The 14,147-nt window shown below is 43.4% G+C and overlaps 40 non-coding genes across 40 annotated transcripts in view; all 40 read left to right on the forward strand.

The window, feature by feature from the left end:
* Positions 1 to 13, forward strand: part of LOC145868734 (5S ribosomal RNA) — a 119-nt gene extending 106 nt beyond the window's left edge. The window contains exon 1 of the ribosomal RNA XR_014384730.1: positions 1 to 13. This exon is cut by the window's left edge and continues 106 nt beyond it. This is a non-coding gene — a ribosomal RNA (5S ribosomal RNA).
* A 409-nt stretch (positions 14 to 422) lies between these two features.
* On the forward strand, positions 423 to 541 carry LOC145874771 (5S ribosomal RNA). Its single transcript, XR_014390407.1, has one exon. It is a non-coding gene; the product is annotated as a 5S ribosomal RNA (ribosomal RNA).
* Positions 542 to 680: 139 nt separating this feature from the next.
* On the forward strand, positions 681 to 799 carry LOC145868745 (5S ribosomal RNA). Its single transcript, XR_014384741.1, has one exon. It is a non-coding gene; the product is annotated as a 5S ribosomal RNA (ribosomal RNA).
* Positions 800 to 938: 139 nt separating this feature from the next.
* On the forward strand, positions 939 to 1,057 carry LOC145868756 (5S ribosomal RNA). Its single transcript, XR_014384752.1, has one exon. It is a non-coding gene; the product is annotated as a 5S ribosomal RNA (ribosomal RNA).
* Positions 1,058 to 1,466: 409 nt separating this feature from the next.
* LOC145874772 (5S ribosomal RNA) lies at positions 1,467 to 1,585 on the forward strand. The gene has a single exon (XR_014390408.1). It is a non-coding gene; the product is annotated as a 5S ribosomal RNA (ribosomal RNA).
* Positions 1,586 to 1,724: 139 nt separating this feature from the next.
* LOC145868767 (5S ribosomal RNA) lies at positions 1,725 to 1,843 on the forward strand. The gene has a single exon (XR_014384763.1). It is a non-coding gene; the product is annotated as a 5S ribosomal RNA (ribosomal RNA).
* Positions 1,844 to 1,982: 139 nt separating this feature from the next.
* LOC145869301 (5S ribosomal RNA) lies at positions 1,983 to 2,101 on the forward strand. The gene has a single exon (XR_014385297.1). It is a non-coding gene; the product is annotated as a 5S ribosomal RNA (ribosomal RNA).
* Positions 2,102 to 2,510: 409 nt separating this feature from the next.
* On the forward strand, positions 2,511 to 2,629 carry LOC145868778 (5S ribosomal RNA). Its single transcript, XR_014384774.1, has one exon. It is a non-coding gene; the product is annotated as a 5S ribosomal RNA (ribosomal RNA).
* A 139-nt stretch (positions 2,630 to 2,768) lies between these two features.
* Positions 2,769 to 2,887, forward strand: LOC145868790 (5S ribosomal RNA). The gene has a single exon (XR_014384786.1). It is a non-coding gene; the product is annotated as a 5S ribosomal RNA (ribosomal RNA).
* A 409-nt stretch (positions 2,888 to 3,296) lies between these two features.
* On the forward strand, positions 3,297 to 3,415 carry LOC145868801 (5S ribosomal RNA). The gene has a single exon (XR_014384797.1). It is a non-coding gene; the product is annotated as a 5S ribosomal RNA (ribosomal RNA).
* A 139-nt stretch (positions 3,416 to 3,554) lies between these two features.
* LOC145867739 (5S ribosomal RNA) lies at positions 3,555 to 3,673 on the forward strand. Its single transcript, XR_014383732.1, has one exon. It is a non-coding gene; the product is annotated as a 5S ribosomal RNA (ribosomal RNA).
* A 409-nt stretch (positions 3,674 to 4,082) lies between these two features.
* LOC145868812 (5S ribosomal RNA) lies at positions 4,083 to 4,201 on the forward strand. The gene has a single exon (XR_014384808.1). It is a non-coding gene; the product is annotated as a 5S ribosomal RNA (ribosomal RNA).
* A 139-nt stretch (positions 4,202 to 4,340) lies between these two features.
* LOC145868824 (5S ribosomal RNA) lies at positions 4,341 to 4,459 on the forward strand. The gene has a single exon (XR_014384819.1). It is a non-coding gene; the product is annotated as a 5S ribosomal RNA (ribosomal RNA).
* A 409-nt stretch (positions 4,460 to 4,868) lies between these two features.
* On the forward strand, positions 4,869 to 4,987 carry LOC145874774 (5S ribosomal RNA). Its single transcript, XR_014390410.1, has one exon. It is a non-coding gene; the product is annotated as a 5S ribosomal RNA (ribosomal RNA).
* A 139-nt stretch (positions 4,988 to 5,126) lies between these two features.
* On the forward strand, positions 5,127 to 5,245 carry LOC145868835 (5S ribosomal RNA). The gene has a single exon (XR_014384830.1). It is a non-coding gene; the product is annotated as a 5S ribosomal RNA (ribosomal RNA).
* A 139-nt stretch (positions 5,246 to 5,384) lies between these two features.
* Positions 5,385 to 5,503, forward strand: LOC145867740 (5S ribosomal RNA). The gene has a single exon (XR_014383733.1). It is a non-coding gene; the product is annotated as a 5S ribosomal RNA (ribosomal RNA).
* A 409-nt stretch (positions 5,504 to 5,912) lies between these two features.
* Positions 5,913 to 6,031, forward strand: LOC145874775 (5S ribosomal RNA). The gene has a single exon (XR_014390411.1). It is a non-coding gene; the product is annotated as a 5S ribosomal RNA (ribosomal RNA).
* Positions 6,032 to 6,170: 139 nt separating this feature from the next.
* Positions 6,171 to 6,289, forward strand: LOC145868845 (5S ribosomal RNA). The gene has a single exon (XR_014384840.1). It is a non-coding gene; the product is annotated as a 5S ribosomal RNA (ribosomal RNA).
* Positions 6,290 to 6,428: 139 nt separating this feature from the next.
* Positions 6,429 to 6,547, forward strand: LOC145867741 (5S ribosomal RNA). Its single transcript, XR_014383734.1, has one exon. It is a non-coding gene; the product is annotated as a 5S ribosomal RNA (ribosomal RNA).
* A 409-nt stretch (positions 6,548 to 6,956) lies between these two features.
* LOC145868856 (5S ribosomal RNA) lies at positions 6,957 to 7,075 on the forward strand. The gene has a single exon (XR_014384851.1). It is a non-coding gene; the product is annotated as a 5S ribosomal RNA (ribosomal RNA).
* Positions 7,076 to 7,214: 139 nt separating this feature from the next.
* LOC145868867 (5S ribosomal RNA) lies at positions 7,215 to 7,333 on the forward strand. Its single transcript, XR_014384862.1, has one exon. It is a non-coding gene; the product is annotated as a 5S ribosomal RNA (ribosomal RNA).
* A 409-nt stretch (positions 7,334 to 7,742) lies between these two features.
* On the forward strand, positions 7,743 to 7,861 carry LOC145874776 (5S ribosomal RNA). The gene has a single exon (XR_014390412.1). It is a non-coding gene; the product is annotated as a 5S ribosomal RNA (ribosomal RNA).
* Positions 7,862 to 8,000: 139 nt separating this feature from the next.
* Positions 8,001 to 8,119, forward strand: LOC145868878 (5S ribosomal RNA). Its single transcript, XR_014384873.1, has one exon. It is a non-coding gene; the product is annotated as a 5S ribosomal RNA (ribosomal RNA).
* Positions 8,120 to 8,258: 139 nt separating this feature from the next.
* Positions 8,259 to 8,377, forward strand: LOC145867742 (5S ribosomal RNA). The gene has a single exon (XR_014383735.1). It is a non-coding gene; the product is annotated as a 5S ribosomal RNA (ribosomal RNA).
* A 409-nt stretch (positions 8,378 to 8,786) lies between these two features.
* On the forward strand, positions 8,787 to 8,905 carry LOC145874777 (5S ribosomal RNA). Its single transcript, XR_014390413.1, has one exon. It is a non-coding gene; the product is annotated as a 5S ribosomal RNA (ribosomal RNA).
* A 139-nt stretch (positions 8,906 to 9,044) lies between these two features.
* LOC145868889 (5S ribosomal RNA) lies at positions 9,045 to 9,163 on the forward strand. Its single transcript, XR_014384884.1, has one exon. It is a non-coding gene; the product is annotated as a 5S ribosomal RNA (ribosomal RNA).
* A 139-nt stretch (positions 9,164 to 9,302) lies between these two features.
* Positions 9,303 to 9,421, forward strand: LOC145867743 (5S ribosomal RNA). The gene has a single exon (XR_014383736.1). It is a non-coding gene; the product is annotated as a 5S ribosomal RNA (ribosomal RNA).
* A 409-nt stretch (positions 9,422 to 9,830) lies between these two features.
* On the forward strand, positions 9,831 to 9,949 carry LOC145868901 (5S ribosomal RNA). Its single transcript, XR_014384896.1, has one exon. It is a non-coding gene; the product is annotated as a 5S ribosomal RNA (ribosomal RNA).
* A 139-nt stretch (positions 9,950 to 10,088) lies between these two features.
* Positions 10,089 to 10,207, forward strand: LOC145868912 (5S ribosomal RNA). The gene has a single exon (XR_014384907.1). It is a non-coding gene; the product is annotated as a 5S ribosomal RNA (ribosomal RNA).
* Positions 10,208 to 10,346: 139 nt separating this feature from the next.
* On the forward strand, positions 10,347 to 10,465 carry LOC145867744 (5S ribosomal RNA). The gene has a single exon (XR_014383737.1). It is a non-coding gene; the product is annotated as a 5S ribosomal RNA (ribosomal RNA).
* A 409-nt stretch (positions 10,466 to 10,874) lies between these two features.
* Positions 10,875 to 10,993, forward strand: LOC145868923 (5S ribosomal RNA). The gene has a single exon (XR_014384918.1). It is a non-coding gene; the product is annotated as a 5S ribosomal RNA (ribosomal RNA).
* A 139-nt stretch (positions 10,994 to 11,132) lies between these two features.
* On the forward strand, positions 11,133 to 11,251 carry LOC145868934 (5S ribosomal RNA). Its single transcript, XR_014384929.1, has one exon. It is a non-coding gene; the product is annotated as a 5S ribosomal RNA (ribosomal RNA).
* Positions 11,252 to 11,390: 139 nt separating this feature from the next.
* LOC145867745 (5S ribosomal RNA) lies at positions 11,391 to 11,509 on the forward strand. The gene has a single exon (XR_014383738.1). It is a non-coding gene; the product is annotated as a 5S ribosomal RNA (ribosomal RNA).
* Positions 11,510 to 11,918: 409 nt separating this feature from the next.
* Positions 11,919 to 12,037, forward strand: LOC145874778 (5S ribosomal RNA). The gene has a single exon (XR_014390414.1). It is a non-coding gene; the product is annotated as a 5S ribosomal RNA (ribosomal RNA).
* A 139-nt stretch (positions 12,038 to 12,176) lies between these two features.
* LOC145868945 (5S ribosomal RNA) lies at positions 12,177 to 12,295 on the forward strand. Its single transcript, XR_014384940.1, has one exon. It is a non-coding gene; the product is annotated as a 5S ribosomal RNA (ribosomal RNA).
* Positions 12,296 to 12,434: 139 nt separating this feature from the next.
* On the forward strand, positions 12,435 to 12,553 carry LOC145867746 (5S ribosomal RNA). The gene has a single exon (XR_014383739.1). It is a non-coding gene; the product is annotated as a 5S ribosomal RNA (ribosomal RNA).
* A 409-nt stretch (positions 12,554 to 12,962) lies between these two features.
* Positions 12,963 to 13,081, forward strand: LOC145874779 (5S ribosomal RNA). Its single transcript, XR_014390415.1, has one exon. It is a non-coding gene; the product is annotated as a 5S ribosomal RNA (ribosomal RNA).
* Positions 13,082 to 13,220: 139 nt separating this feature from the next.
* Positions 13,221 to 13,339, forward strand: LOC145868957 (5S ribosomal RNA). Its single transcript, XR_014384952.1, has one exon. It is a non-coding gene; the product is annotated as a 5S ribosomal RNA (ribosomal RNA).
* Positions 13,340 to 13,478: 139 nt separating this feature from the next.
* Positions 13,479 to 13,597, forward strand: LOC145867747 (5S ribosomal RNA). The gene has a single exon (XR_014383740.1). It is a non-coding gene; the product is annotated as a 5S ribosomal RNA (ribosomal RNA).
* Positions 13,598 to 14,006: 409 nt separating this feature from the next.
* LOC145868968 (5S ribosomal RNA) lies at positions 14,007 to 14,125 on the forward strand. The gene has a single exon (XR_014384963.1). It is a non-coding gene; the product is annotated as a 5S ribosomal RNA (ribosomal RNA).
* The last annotated feature ends 22 nt before the right edge of the window (positions 14,126 to 14,147 follow it).

A 14,147-nucleotide genomic window follows, 5' to 3' on the forward strand; every position in this document is an offset into this window, starting at 1 on the left:
GGTGCTGTAAGCATTTTGTCCACGAGGGTGTGCCCCTGCACTATTTCATCAGCAACACTGCCTTGTAGTAAGCATTTAATGATGAATTGACTAAATGCAGCTTCCTGCCTTTTTAATAGGATCAAATTTCCTTGTGTTTTCAATTAGCATCTGCCTTGTATTTATAAGACAAACAAGAATATTGTTGCTGAATGCAGCTTGTGTGTGCTTTGTGCTCCTTTGCCCTGTTCAAATGATGAAAGGAAATAAAGTTTGTATTTTATCCAACTACCTGTGCTAAAAAGTGATGGGAACAGTGTTTGTAATTTCTTCTACTTTTTCAGTGACACAAAGTTCAAGCTGCTTATCTAATTGGTGAAAATGCAATGTCTGTTTATCACACTCACTTTGACTATATATGTTGTAGCAAGAGATTGTTTCTCGCTTACGGCCATACCAGCCTGAGTACCCCCGATCTCGTCTGATCTCGGAAGCTAAGCAGGGTCGGGCCTGGTTAGTACTTGGATGGGAGACCGCCTGGGAATACCAGGTGCTGTAAGCATTTTGTCCACGAGGGTGTGCTCTTGCACTATTTCATCAGCAACACTGCCTTGTATTAAGCATTTAATGATGAATTGACTAAATGTCTGTTTTATCAGACTCACTTTGACTATATATGTTGTAGCAAGAGATTGTTTCTCGCTTACGGCCATACCAGCCTGGGTACGCCCGATCTCGTCTGATCTCGGAAGCTAAGCAGGGTCGGGCCTGGTTAGTACTTGGATGGGAGACCGCCTGGGAATACCAGGTGCTGTAAGCATTTTGTCCACGAGGGTGTGCTCTTGCACTATTTCATCAGCAACACTGCCTTGTATTAAGCATTTAATGATGAATTGACTAAATGTCTGTTTTATCAGACTCACTTTGACTATATATGTTGTAGCAAGAGATTGTTTCTCGCTTACGGCCATACCAGCCTGGGTACGCCCGATCTCGTCTGATCTCGGAAGCTAAGCAGGGTCGGGCCTGGTTAGTACTTGGATGGGAGACCGCCTGGGAATACCAGGTGCTGTAAGCATTTTGTCCACGAGGGTGTGCCCCTGCACTATTTCATCAGCAACACTGCCTTGTAGTAAGCATTTAATGATGAATTGACTAAATGCAGCTTCCTGCCTTTTTAATAGGATCAAATTTCCTTGTGTTTTCAATTAGCATCTGCCTTGTATTTATAAGACAAACAAGAATATTGTTGCTGAATGCAGCTTGTGTGTGCTTTGTGCTCCTTTGCCCTGTTCAAATGATGAAAGGAAATAAAGTTTGTATTTTATCCAACTACCTGTGCTAAAAAGTGATGGGAACAGTGTTTGTAATTTCTTCTACTTTTTCAGTGACACAAAGTTCAAGCTGCTTATCTAATTGGTGAAAATGCAATGTCTGTTTATCACACTCACTTTGACTATATATGTTGTAGCAAGAGATTGTTTCTCGCTTACGGCCATACCAGCCTGAGTACCCCCGATCTCGTCTGATCTCGGAAGCTAAGCAGGGTCGGGCCTGGTTAGTACTTGGATGGGAGACCGCCTGGGAATACCAGGTGCTGTAAGCATTTTGTCCACGAGGGTGTGCTCTTGCACTATTTCATCAGCAACACTGCCTTGTATTAAGCATTTAATGATGAATTGACTAAATGTCTGTTTTATCAGACTCACTTTGACTATATATGTTGTAGCAAGAGATTGTTTCTCGCTTACGGCCATACCAGCCTGGGTACGCCCGATCTCGTCTGATCTCGGAAGCTAAGCAGGGTCGGGCCTGGTTAGTACTTGGATGGGAGACCGCCTGGGAATACCAGGTGCTGTAAGCATTTTGTCCACGAGGGTGTGCTCTTGCACTATTTCATCAGCAACACTGCCTTGTATTAAGCATTTAATGATGAATTGACTAAATGTCTGTTTTATCAGATTCACTTTGACTATATATGTTGTAGCAAGAGATTGTTTCTCGCTTACGGCCATACCAGCCTGGGTACGCCCGATCTCGTCTGGTCTTGGAAGCTAAGCAGGGTCGGGCCTGGTTAGTACTTGGATGGGAGACCGCCTGGGAATACCAGGTGCTGTAAGCATTTTGTCCACGAGGGTGTGCCCCTGCACTATTTCATCAGCAACACTGCCTTGTAGTAAGCATTTAATGATGAATTGACTAAATGCAGCTTCCTGCCTTTTTAATAGGATCAAATTTCCTTGTGTTTTCAATTAGCATCTGCCTTGTATTTATAAGACAAACAAGAATATTGTTGCTGAATGCAGCTTGTGTGTGCTTTGTGCTCCTTTGCCCTGTTCAAATGATGAAAGGAAATAAAGTTTGTATTTTATCCAACTACCTGTGCTAAAAAGTGATGGGAACAGTGTTTGTAATTTCTTCTACTTTTTCAGTGACACAAAGTTCAAGCTGCTTATCTAATTGGTGAAAATGCAATGTCTGTTTATCACACTCACTTTGACTATATATGTTGTAGCAAGAGATTGTTTCTCGCTTACGGCCATACCAGCCTGGGTACGCCCGATCTCGTCTGATCTCGGAAGCTAAGCAGGGTCGGGCCTGGTTAGTACTTGGATGGGAGACCGCCTGGGAATACCAGGTGCTGTAAGCATTTTGTCCACGAGGGTGTGCTCTTGCACTATTTCATCAGCAACACTGCCTTGTATTAAGCATTTAATGATGAATTGACTAAATGTCTGTTTTATCAGACTCACTTTGACTATATATGTTGTAGCAAGAGATTGTTTCTCGCTTACGGCCATACCAGCCTGGGTACGCCCGATCTCGTCTGATCTCGGAAGCTAAGCAGGGTCGGGCCTGGTTAGTACTTGGATGGGAGACCGCCTGGGAATACCAGGTGCTGTAAGCATTTTGTCCACGAGGGTGTGCCCCTGCACTATTTCATCAGCAACACTGCCTTGTAGTAAGCATTTAATGATGAATTGACTAAATGCAGCTTCCTGCCTTTTTAATAGGATCAAATTTCCTTGTGTTTTCAATTAGCATCTGCCTTGTATTTATAAGACAAACAAGAATATTGTTGCTGAATGCAGCTTGTGTGTGCTTTGTGCTCCTTTGCCCTGTTCAAATGATGAAAGGAAATAAAGTTTGTATTTTATCCAACTACCTGTGCTAAAAAGTGATGGGAACAGTGTTTGTAATTTCTTCTACTTTTTCAGTGACACAAAGTTCAAGCTGCTTATCTAATTGGTGAAAATGCAATGTCTGTTTATCACACTCACTTTGACTATATATGTTGTAGCAAGAGATTGTTTCTCGCTTACGGCCATACCAGCCTGGGTACGCCCGATCTCGTCTGATCTCGGAAGCTAAGCAGGGTCGGGCCTGGTTAGTACTTGGATGGGAGACCGCCTGGGAATACCAGGTGCTGTAAGCATTTTGTCCACGAGGGTGTGCTCTTGCACTATTTCATCAGCAACACTGCCTTGTATTAAGCATTTAATGATGAATTGACTAAATGTCTGTTTTATCAGATTCACTTTGACTATATATGTTGTAGCAAGAGATTGTTTCTCGCTTACGGCCATACCAGCCTGGGTACGCCCGATCTCGTCTGATCTTGGAAGCTAAGCAGGGTCGGGCCTGGTTAGTACTTGGATGGGAGACCGCCTGGGAATACCAGGTGCTGTAAGCATTTTGTCCACGAGGGTGTGCCCCTGCACTATTTCATCAGCAACACTGCCTTGTAGTAAGCATTTAATGATGAATTGACTAAATGCAGCTTCCTGCCTTTTTAATAGGATCAAATTTCCTTGTGTTTTCAATTAGCATCTGCCTTGTATTTATAAGACAAACAAGAATATTGTTGCTGAATGCAGCTTGTGTGTGCTTTGTGCTCCTTTGCCCTGTTCAAATGATGAAAGGAAATAAAGTTTGTATTTTATCCAACTACCTGTGCTAAAAAGTGATGGGAACAGTGTTTGTAATTTCTTCTACTTTTTCAGTGACACAAAGTTCAAGCTGCTTATCTAATTGGTGAAAATGCAATGTCTGTTTATCACACTCACTTTGACTATATATGTTGTAGCAAGAGATTGTTTCTCGCTTACGGCCATACCAGCCTGGGTACGCCCGATCTCGTCTGATCTCGGAAGCTAAGCAGGGTCGGGCCTGGTTAGTACTTGGATGGGAGACCGCCTGGGAATACCAGGTGCTGTAAGCATTTTGTCCACGAGGGTGTGCTCTTGCACTATTTCATCAGCAACACTGCCTTGTATTAAGCATTTAATGATGAATTGACTAAATGTCTGTTTTATCAGACTCACTTTGACTATATATGTTGTAGCAAGAGATTGTTTCTCGCTTACGGCCATACCAGCCTGGGTACGCCCGATCTCGTCTGATCTCGGAAGCTAAGCAGGGTCGGGCCTGGTTAGTACTTGGATGGGAGACCGCCTGGGAATACCAGGTGCTGTAAGCATTTTGTCCACGAGGGTGTGCCCCTGCACTATTTCATCAGCAACACTGCCTTGTAGTAAGCATTTAATGATGAATTGACTAAATGCAGCTTCCTGCCTTTTTAATAGGATCAAATTTCCTTGTGTTTTCAATTAGCATCTGCCTTGTATTTATAAGACAAACAAGAATATTGTTGCTGAATGCAGCTTGTGTGTGCTTTGTGCTCCTTTGCCCTGTTCAAATGATGAAAGGAAATAAAGTTTGTATTTTATCCAACTACCTGTGCTAAAAAGTGATGGGAACAGTGTTTGTAATTTCTTCTACTTTTTCAGTGACACAAAGTTCAAGCTGCTTATCTAATTGGTGAAAATGCAATGTCTGTTTATCACACTCACTTTGACTATATATGTTGTAGCAAGAGATTGTTTCTCGCTTACGGCCATACCAGCCTGAGTACCCCCGATCTCGTCTGATCTCGGAAGCTAAGCAGGGTCGGGCCTGGTTAGTACTTGGATGGGAGACCGCCTGGGAATACCAGGTGCTGTAAGCATTTTGTCCACGAGGGTGTGCTCTTGCACTATTTCATCAGCAACACTGCCTTGTATTAAGCATTTAATGATGAATTGACTAAATGTCTGTTTTATCAGACTCACTTTGACTATATATGTTGTAGCAAGAGATTGTTTCTCGCTTACGGCCATACCAGCCTGGGTACGCCCGATCTCGTCTGATCTCGGAAGCTAAGCAGGGTCGGGCCTGGTTAGTACTTGGATGGGAGACCGCCTGGGAATACCAGGTGCTGTAAGCATTTTGTCCACGAGGGTGTGCTCTTGCACTATTTCATCAGCAACACTGCCTTGTATTAAGCATTTAATGATGAATTGACTAAATGTCTGTTTTATCAGATTCACTTTGACTATATATGTTGTAGCAAGAGATTGTTTCTCGCTTACGGCCATACCAGCCTGGGTACGCCCGATCTCGTCTGATCTTGGAAGCTAAGCAGGGTCGGGCCTGGTTAGTACTTGGATGGGAGACCGCCTGGGAATACCAGGTGCTGTAAGCATTTTGTCCACGAGGGTGTGCCCCTGCACTATTTCATCAGCAACACTGCCTTGTAGTAAGCATTTAATGATGAATTGACTAAATGCAGCTTCCTGCCTTTTTAATAGGATCAAATTTCCTTGTGTTTTCAATTAGCATCTGCCTTGTATTTATAAGACAAACAAGAATATTGTTGCTGAATGCAGCTTGTGTGTGCTTTGTGCTCCTTTGCCCTGTTCAAATGATGAAAGGAAATAAAGTTTGTATTTTATCCAACTACCTGTGCTAAAAAGTGATGGGAACAGTGTTTGTAATTTCTTCTACTTTTTCAGTGACACAAAGTTCAAGCTGCTTATCTAATTGGTGAAAATGCAATGTCTGTTTATCACACTCACTTTGACTATATATGTTGTAGCAAGAGATTGTTTCTCGCTTACGGCCATACCAGCCTGAGTACCCCCGATCTCGTCTGATCTCGGAAGCTAAGCAGGGTCGGGCCTGGTTAGTACTTGGATGGGAGACCGCCTGGGAATACCAGGTGCTGTAAGCATTTTGTCCACGAGGGTGTGCTCTTGCACTATTTCATCAGCAACACTGCCTTGTATTAAGCATTTAATGATGAATTGACTAAATGTCTGTTTTATCAGACTCACTTTGACTATATATGTTGTAGCAAGAGATTGTTTCTCGCTTACGGCCATACCAGCCTGGGTACGCCCGATCTCGTCTGATCTCGGAAGCTAAGCAGGGTCGGGCCTGGTTAGTACTTGGATGGGAGACCGCCTGGGAATACCAGGTGCTGTAAGCATTTTGTCCACGAGGGTGTGCTCTTGCACTATTTCATCAGCAACACTGCCTTGTATTAAGCATTTAATGATGAATTGACTAAATGTCTGTTTTATCAGATTCACTTTGACTATATATGTTGTAGCAAGAGATTGTTTCTCGCTTACGGCCATACCAGCCTGGGTACGCCCGATCTCGTCTGATCTTGGAAGCTAAGCAGGGTCGGGCCTGGTTAGTACTTGGATGGGAGACCGCCTGGGAATACCAGGTGCTGTAAGCATTTTGTCCACGAGGGTGTGCCCCTGCACTATTTCATCAGCAACACTGCCTTGTAGTAAGCATTTAATGATGAATTGACTAAATGCAGCTTCCTGCCTTTTTAATAGGATCAAATTTCCTTGTGTTTTCAATTAGCATCTGCCTTGTATTTATAAGACAAACAAGAATATTGTTGCTGAATGCAGCTTGTGTGTGCTTTGTGCTCCTTTGCCCTGTTCAAATGATGAAAGGAAATAAAGTTTGTATTTTATCCAACTACCTGTGCTAAAAAGTGATGGGAACAGTGTTTGTAATTTCTTCTACTTTTTCAGTGACACAAAGTTCAAGCTGCTTATCTAATTGGTGAAAATGCAATGTCTGTTTATCACACTCACTTTGACTATATATGTTGTAGCAAGAGATTGTTTCTCGCTTACGGCCATACCAGCCTGGGTACGCCCGATCTCGTCTGATCTCGGAAGCTAAGCAGGGTCGGGCCTGGTTAGTACTTGGATGGGAGACCGCCTGGGAATACCAGGTGCTGTAAGCATTTTGTCCACGAGGGTGTGCTCTTGCACTATTTCATCAGCAACACTGCCTTGTATTAAGCATTTAATGATGAATTGACTAAATGTCTGTTTTATCAGACTCACTTTGACTATATATGTTGTAGCAAGAGATTGTTTCTCGCTTACGGCCATACCAGCCTGGGTACGCCCGATCTCGTCTGATCTCGGAAGCTAAGCAGGGTCGGGCCTGGTTAGTACTTGGATGGGAGACCGCCTGGGAATACCAGGTGCTGTAAGCATTTTGTCCACGAGGGTGTGCCCCTGCACTATTTCATCAGCAACACTGCCTTGTAGTAAGCATTTAATGATGAATTGACTAAATGCAGCTTCCTGCCTTTTTAATAGGATCAAATTTCCTTGTGTTTTCAATTAGCATCTGCCTTGTATTTATAAGACAAACAAGAATATTGTTGCTGAATGCAGCTTGTGTGTGCTTTGTGCTCCTTTGCCCTGTTCAAATGATGAAAGGAAATAAAGTTTGTATTTTATCCAACTACCTGTGCTAAAAAGTGATGGGAACAGTGTTTGTAATTTCTTCTACTTTTTCAGTGACACAAAGTTCAAGCTGCTTATCTAATTGGTGAAAATGCAATGTCTGTTTATCACACTCACTTTGACTATATATGTTGTAGCAAGAGATTGTTTCTCGCTTACGGCCATACCAGCCTGAGTACCCCCGATCTCGTCTGATCTCGGAAGCTAAGCAGGGTCGGGCCTGGTTAGTACTTGGATGGGAGACCGCCTGGGAATACCAGGTGCTGTAAGCATTTTGTCCACGAGGGTGTGCTCTTGCACTATTTCATCAGCAACACTGCCTTGTATTAAGCATTTAATGATGAATTGACTAAATGTCTGTTTTATCAGACTCACTTTGACTATATATGTTGTAGCAAGAGATTGTTTCTCGCTTACGGCCATACCAGCCTGGGTACGCCCGATCTCGTCTGATCTCGGAAGCTAAGCAGGGTCGGGCCTGGTTAGTACTTGGATGGGAGACCGCCTGGGAATACCAGGTGCTGTAAGCATTTTGTCCACGAGGGTGTGCTCTTGCACTATTTCATCAGCAACACTGCCTTGTATTAAGCATTTAATGATGAATTGACTAAATGTCTGTTTTATCAGATTCACTTTGACTATATATGTTGTAGCAAGAGATTGTTTCTCGCTTACGGCCATACCAGCCTGGGTACGCCCGATCTCGTCTGATCTTGGAAGCTAAGCAGGGTCGGGCCTGGTTAGTACTTGGATGGGAGACCGCCTGGGAATACCAGGTGCTGTAAGCATTTTGTCCACGAGGGTGTGCCCCTGCACTATTTCATCAGCAACACTGCCTTGTAGTAAGCATTTAATGATGAATTGACTAAATGCAGCTTCCTGCCTTTTTAATAGGATCAAATTTCCTTGTGTTTTCAATTAGCATCTGCCTTGTATTTATAAGACAAACAAGAATATTGTTGCTGAATGCAGCTTGTGTGTGCTTTGTGCTCCTTTGCCCTGTTCAAATGATGAAAGGAAATAAAGTTTGTATTTTATCCAACTACCTGTGCTAAAAAGTGATGGGAACAGTGTTTGTAATTTCTTCTACTTTTTCAGTGACACAAAGTTCAAGCTGCTTATCTAATTGGTGAAAATGCAATGTCTGTTTATCACACTCACTTTGACTATATATGTTGTAGCAAGAGATTGTTTCTCGCTTACGGCCATACCAGCCTGAGTACCCCCGATCTCGTCTGATCTCGGAAGCTAAGCAGGGTCGGGCCTGGTTAGTACTTGGATGGGAGACCGCCTGGGAATACCAGGTGCTGTAAGCATTTTGTCCACGAGGGTGTGCTCTTGCACTATTTCATCAGCAACACTGCCTTGTATTAAGCATTTAATGATGAATTGACTAAATGTCTGTTTTATCAGACTCACTTTGACTATATATGTTGTAGCAAGAGATTGTTTCTCGCTTACGGCCATACCAGCCTGGGTACGCCCGATCTCGTCTGATCTCGGAAGCTAAGCAGGGTCGGGCCTGGTTAGTACTTGGATGGGAGACCGCCTGGGAATACCAGGTGCTGTAAGCATTTTGTCCACGAGGGTGTGCTCTTGCACTATTTCATCAGCAACACTGCCTTGTATTAAGCATTTAATGATGAATTGACTAAATGTCTGTTTTATCAGATTCACTTTGACTATATATGTTGTAGCAAGAGATTGTTTCTCGCTTACGGCCATACCAGCCTGGGTACGCCCGATCTCGTCTGATCTTGGAAGCTAAGCAGGGTCGGGCCTGGTTAGTACTTGGATGGGAGACCGCCTGGGAATACCAGGTGCTGTAAGCATTTTGTCCACGAGGGTGTGCCCCTGCACTATTTCATCAGCAACACTGCCTTGTAGTAAGCATTTAATGATGAATTGACTAAATGCAGCTTCCTGCCTTTTTAATAGGATCAAATTTCCTTGTGTTTTCAATTAGCATCTGCCTTGTATTTATAAGACAAACAAGAATATTGTTGCTGAATGCAGCTTGTGTGTGCTTTGTGCTCCTTTGCCCTGTTCAAATGATGAAAGGAAATAAAGTTTGTATTTTATCCAACTACCTGTGCTAAAAAGTGATGGGAACAGTGTTTGTAATTTCTTCTACTTTTTCAGTGACACAAAGTTCAAGCTGCTTATCTAATTGGTGAAAATGCAATGTCTGTTTATCACACTCACTTTGACTATATATGTTGTAGCAAGAGATTGTTTCTCGCTTACGGCCATACCAGCCTGGGTACGCCCGATCTCGTCTGATCTCGGAAGCTAAGCAGGGTCGGGCCTGGTTAGTACTTGGATGGGAGACCGCCTGGGAATACCAGGTGCTGTAAGCATTTTGTCCACGAGGGTGTGCTCTTGCACTATTTCATCAGCAACACTGCCTTGTATTAAGCATTTAATGATGAATTGACTAAATGTCTGTTTTATCAGACTCACTTTGACTATATATGTTGTAGCAAGAGATTGTTTCTCGCTTACGGCCATACCAGCCTGGGTACGCCCGATCTCGTCTGATCTCGGAAGCTAAGCAGGGTCGGGCCTGGTTAGTACTTGGATGGGAGACCGCCTGGGAATACCAGGTGCTGTAAGCATTTTGTCCACGAGGGTGTGCTCTTGCACTATTTCATCAGCAACACTGCCTTGTATTAAGCATTTAATGATGAATTGACTAAATGTCTGTTTTATCAGATTCACTTTGACTATATATGTTGTAGCAAGAGATTGTTTCTCGCTTACGGCCATACCAGCCTGGGTACGCCCGATCTCGTCTGATCTTGGAAGCTAAGCAGGGTCGGGCCTGGTTAGTACTTGGATGGGAGACCGCCTGGGAATACCAGGTGCTGTAAGCATTTTGTCCACGAGGGTGTGCCCCTGCACTATTTCATCAGCAACACTGCCTTGTAGTAAGCATTTAATGATGAATTGACTAAATGCAGCTTCCTGCCTTTTTAATAGGATCAAATTTCCTTGTGTTTTCAATTAGCATCTGCCTTGTATTTATAAGACAAACAAGAATATTGTTGCTGAATGCAGCTTGTGGGTGCTTTGTGCTCCTTTGCCCTGTTCAAATGATGAAAGGAAATAAAGTTTGTATTTTATCCAACTACCTGTGCTAAAAAGTGATGGGAACAGTGTTTGTAATTTCTTCTACTTTTTCAGTGACACAAAGTTCAAGCTGCTTATCTAATTGGTGAAAATGCAATGTCTGTTTATCACACTCACTTTGACTATATATGTTGTAGCAAGAGATTGTTTCTCGCTTACGGCCATACCAGCCTGGGTACGCCCGATCTCGTCTGATCTCGGAAGCTAAGCAGGGTCGGGCCTGGTTAGTACTTGGATGGGAGACCGCCTGGGAATACCAGGTGCTGTAAGCATTTTGTCCACGAGGGTGTGCTCTTGCACTATTTCATCAGCAACACTGCCTTGTATTAAGCATTTAATGATGAATTGACTAAATGTCTGTTTTATCAGACTCACTTTGACTATATATGTTGTAGCAAGAGATTGTTTCTCGCTTACGGCCATACCAGCCTGGGTACGCCCGATCTCGTCTGATCTCGGAAGCTAAGCAGGGTCGGGCCTGGTTAGTACTTGGATGGGAGACCGCCTGGGAATACCAGGTGCTGTAAGCATTTTGTCCACGAGGGTGTGCTCTTGCACTATTTCATCAGCAACACTGCCTTGTATTAAGCATTTAATGATGAATTGACTAAATGTCTGTTTTATCAGATTCACTTTGACTATATATGTTGTAGCAAGAGATTGTTTCTCGCTTACGGCCATACCAGCCTGGGTACGCCCGATCTCGTCTGATCTTGGAAGCTAAGCAGGGTCGGGCCTGGTTAGTACTTGGATGGGAGACCGCCTGGGAATACCAGGTGCTGTAAGCATTTTGTCCACGAGGGTGTGCCCCTGCACTATTTCATCAGCAACACTGCCTTGTAGTAAGCATTTAATGATGAATTGACTAAATGCAGCTTCCTGCCTTTTTAATAGGATCAAATTTCCTTGTGTTTTCAATTAGCATCTGCCTTGTATTTATAAGACAAACAAGAATATTGTTGCTGAATGCAGCTTGTGTGTGCTTTGTGCTCCTTTGCCCTGTTCAAATGATGAAAGGAAATAAAGTTTGTATTTTATCCAACTACCTGTGCTAAAAAGTGATGGGAACAGTGTTTGTAATTTCTTCTACTTTTTCAGTGACACAAAGTTCAAGCTGCTTATCTAATTGGTGAAAATGCAATGTCTGTTTATCACACTCACTTTGACTATATATGTTGTAGCAAGAGATTGTTTCTCGCTTACGGCCATACCAGCCTGAGTACCCCCGATCTCGTCTGATCTCGGAAGCTAAGCAGGGTCGGGCCTGGTTAGTACTTGGATGGGAGACCGCCTGGGAATACCAGGTGCTGTAAGCATTTTGTCCACGAGGGTGTGCTCTTGCACTATTTCATCAGCAACACTGCCTTGTATTAAGCATTTAATGATGAATTGACTAAATGTCTGTTTTATCAGACTCACTTTGACTATATATGTTGTAGCAAGAGATTGTTTCTCGCTTACGGCCATACCAGCCTGGGTACGCCCGATCTCGTCTGATCTCGGAAGCTAAGCAGGGTCGGGCCTGGTTAGTACTTGGATGGGAGACCGCCTGGGAATACCAGGTGCTGTAAGCATTTTGTCCACGAGGGTGTGCTCTTGCACTATTTCATCAGCAACACTGCCTTGTATTAAGCATTTAATGATGAATTGACTAAATGTCTGTTTTATCAGATTCACTTTGACTATATATGTTGTAGCAAGAGATTGTTTCTCGCTTACGGCCATACCAGCCTGGGTACGCCCGATCTCGTCTGATCTTGGAAGCTAAGCAGGGTCGGGCCTGGTTAGTACTTGGATGGGAGACCGCCTGGGAATACCAGGTGCTGTAAGCATTTTGTCCACGAGGGTGTGCCCCTGCACTATTTCATCAGCAACACTGCCTTGTAGTAAGCATTTAATGATGAATTGACTAAATGCAGCTTCCTGCCTTTTTAATAGGATCAAATTTCCTTGTGTTTTCAATTAGCATCTGCCTTGTATTTATAAGACAAACAAGAATATTGTTGCTGAATGCAGCTTGTGTGTGCTTTGTGCTCCTTTGCCCTGTTCAAATGATGAAAGGAAATAAAGTTTGTATTTTATCCAACTACCTGTGCTAAAAAGTGATGGGAACAGTGTTTGTAATTTCTTCTACTTTTTCAGTGACACAAAGTTCAAGCTGCTTATCTAATTGGTGAAAATGCAATGTCTGTTTATCACACTCACTTTGACTATATATGTTGTAGCAAGAGATTGTTTCTCGCTTACGGCCATACCAGCCTGAGTACCCCCGATCTCGTCTGATCTCGGAAGCTAAGCAGGGTCGGGCCTGGTTAGTACTTGGATGGGAGACCGCCTGGGAATACCAGGTGCTGTAAGCATTTTGTCCACGAGGGTGTGCTCTTGCACTATTTCATCAGCAACACTGCCTTGTATTAAGCATTTAATGATGAATTGACTAAATGTCTGTTTTATCAGACTCACTTTGACTATATATGTTGTAGCAAGAGATTGTTTCTCGCTTACGGCCATACCAGCCTGGGTACGCCCGATCTCGTCTGATCTCGGAAGCTAAGCAGGGTCGGGCCTGGTTAGTACTTGGATGGGAGACCGCCTGGGAATACCAGGTGCTGTAAGCATTTTGTCCACGAGGGTGTGCTCTTGCACTATTTCATCAGCAACACTGCCTTGTATTAAGCATTTAATGATGAATTGACTAAATGTCTGTTTTATCAGATTCACTTTGACTATATATGTTGTAGCAAGAGATTGTTTCTCGCTTACGGCCATACCAGCCTGGGTACGCCCGATCTCGTCTGATCTTGGAAGCTAAGCAGGGTCGGGCCTGGTTAGTACTTGGATGGGAGACCGCCTGGGAATACCAGGTGCTGTAAGCATTTTGTCCACGAGGGTGTGCCCCTGCACTATTTCATCAGCAACACTGCCTTGTAGTAAGCATTTAATGATGAATTGACTAAATGCAGCTTCCTGCCTTTTTAATAGGATCAAATTTCCTTGTGTTTTCAATTAGCATCTGCCTTGTATTTATAAGACAAACAAGAATATTGTTGCTGAATGCAGCTTGTGTGTGCTTTGTGCTCCTTTGCCCTGTTCAAATGATGAAAGGAAATAAAGTTTGTATTTTATCCAACTACCTGTGCTAAAAAGTGATGGGAACAGTGTTTGTAATTTCTTCTACTTTTTCAGTGACACAAAGTTCAAGCTGCTTATCTAATTGGTGAAAATGCAATGTCTGTTTATCACACTCACTTTGACTATATATGTTGTAGCAAGAGATTGTTTCTCGCTTACGGCCATACCAGCCTGGGTACGCCCGATCTCGTCTGATCTCGGAAGCTAAGCAGGGTCGGGCCTGGTTAGTACTTGGATGGGAGACCGCCTGGGAATACCAGGTGCTGTAAGCATTTTGTCCACGAGGGTGTGCTC

The sequence above is a fragment of the Salmo salar genome, unplaced genomic scaffold (assembly GCF_965601325.2).
Source record: "Salmo salar unplaced genomic scaffold, fSalSal1 ptg000293l, whole genome shotgun sequence".
Classification (NCBI taxonomy): domain Eukaryota; kingdom Metazoa; phylum Chordata; class Actinopteri; order Salmoniformes; family Salmonidae; genus Salmo; species Salmo salar.